Source organism: Schistocerca americana, chromosome X (assembly GCF_021461395.2).
Source record: "Schistocerca americana isolate TAMUIC-IGC-003095 chromosome X, iqSchAmer2.1, whole genome shotgun sequence".
NCBI lineage: Eukaryota > Metazoa > Arthropoda > Insecta > Orthoptera > Acrididae > Schistocerca > Schistocerca americana.
In genome coordinates, this window is record NC_060130.1 from 683,518,036 (window position 1) to 683,520,216 (window position 2,181).

The 2,181-nt window shown below is 43.0% G+C and overlaps 1 non-coding gene across 1 annotated transcript; it reads right to left on the reverse strand.

Annotated features, from left to right (window-relative positions):
* Positions 1-1,905: 1,905 nt before the first annotated feature.
* Positions 1,906-1,978, reverse strand: Trnaa-cgc. Its single transcript has one exon. It is a non-coding gene; the product is annotated as a tRNA-Ala (tRNA).
* Between the last annotated feature and the right edge of the window lie 203 nt (positions 1,979-2,181).

The window sequence follows — 2,181 nt, forward strand, 5'->3', positions numbered from 1 at the left end:
CATGGAGAAGATGTAATGTGTCTGAGTATCTAAATTGTTCAGTATTTCTCTAAGTTTCCATAGTAAATATCAAACGTGTGACTATTTTGATACCTAATGTGCACGTTCATTATTACCACTAATCCCGAACCATAAACATCACACCACGTATTTTCAGGCAAGATCCATTCTAAGAAAAGTTTTACTTGGTATGTATGATCAATGTTGCAAATAGTTTAACGTACCGCCGATAGCGTGGTCATTAGAGACGAAGCACGAGCTCGTATTTCGAAAGGATGGAGAAGGAAATCGGCCGTGCCCTTTTTAAAGGAACCATCTCGGTCTTTGCCTGGAGTGATTTAGGAATATCAGGGACAACCAAAATCTGGCGGCCCTTACGAGGATTTCAGCCGTCGTCCTTCCGAATGCGAGTCCACTGCGTCACATCTCTCGGTAAGATCGAACGTAGAGCAGGGCCTTCTGTCAAGGGATCGTTTGGTCGGCGGTGGGGAGTCTCAACAAACTCTAGTGGCAGGAGCTACAAGAGAGGCGTTGTACCATACTGCTGAAATTTCGAGAACATACGTTCCAAAAAGAGTCGGGCAACATATTACTTACTCCCATGTACATTCAGCGAAATGCCACGACGAGAAAATCAGAGAAATTATAGATTCACTAAGGTTTACCTACACTCATTTTTCCGCCGCGCACCATTAGCGAATGGAACAGAAAAACAAGGGAAATATAGTTGTACCTGAAGACCCTTTGCCACACACCGTAAGGTCACTTGTGGAATATAGATCTAGATATAGATGTTGACATATTACTTCCACTCCCGTGAGTTACTTTGGTTTGCTACATTAATTCTCTTTAGCTTTGAGATTTACCTCTGGAACACGGAAGATTAACTTACTAGCAGCTGCTGACGTGATTAACATACGTTGAGTGGTGGCTGCTGTATCCAGAATGTGAACTGTGGCAACGCATGTTGGATGTGTGGTGACTTAAAGAGCAACAAGTTCGTAACAGAAACCTCTATCAGGCTCTCCGCCTTGAAGGGAACGCCTCTCTGACGTTGAAATCTATCATACAATCGATCTTGTGATAGTCTCCTCTTTCCACCATTATTCGGCGAACATATCCTTGGTGTCTATTTCGGGTGGACCATTATACACTTGTAGCTTGCCAATTCGAGCGCAGGATATAAAATACTGTTGCATCAGGTGATTTCCAGCAAATGTCCGTTACATTTTCTGTATGACTATATGACCTGGGGCCAGAAACCAAGACATATAAAAACCATAATTCGAACTGTTTAAATCTTAAGCATTTCATTAAGTTACACTTTTTTTATTGTTGTAGTCAGAGTTCATTCACCTGTTCCCACCCAGAAGGCGGAATCTCAGGTTCGTGAACTTTAACAAACTCCTCCTTCCAGGAACGACCACTGCGTCTCCTGAGCTGAAATGTTCCCGGTTCGTCATGGACAACTATTTCCTCATCTCCTGCGCTTCCCCTTGGCCAGCACTATCGAGGACCTTGCTTATTGACGTAAATACCAAGATATTTCGTAAAGCATTCATACAATAATAGTGCGAGATGACCTGCTCTTCTTTCTTTTTTTTAAAAAAAAGTTTAGGTACTGTGTTAATTATCAAATACGTAATGGTGACTGGCCCCAAAATGCTTCATTCTTAAGACTAATGTCAGTAACTTAATGTAAAGGAGTACGAGTAAGTTTCTTTACTTCATCTCTGAGGAGGATATTAGTGTTTAACGTCCCGTCGACAACGAGGTCATTAGAGACGGAGCGCAAGCTCGTATTAGGGAAGAATGGGGAAGGAAATCGGCCGTGGCCTTTCAAAGGAACCATCCCGGCATTTGCCTGAAGCGATTTAGGGAAATCACGGAAAACCTAAATCAGGATGGCAGGAGACGGGATTGAACCGTCGTCCTCCCGAATGCGAGTCCAGTGTGCTAACCACTGCGCCACCTCGCTCGGTACTTCATCTCTGAAGACCATAATGTAGACAGCATTTTGTTGGCTGGCTCCATGCCGTTAACCACGTCTCAAATTGGCAGTAGTTAACGGACTGGTAGACTGCATGTTTTTTCTTCATCATAATCTCCACACATGTAGGCTACTATTAAAAATGTTCTCAAATGAACGACTTCCTAACATCTTACTCGTTGAGACTAAAC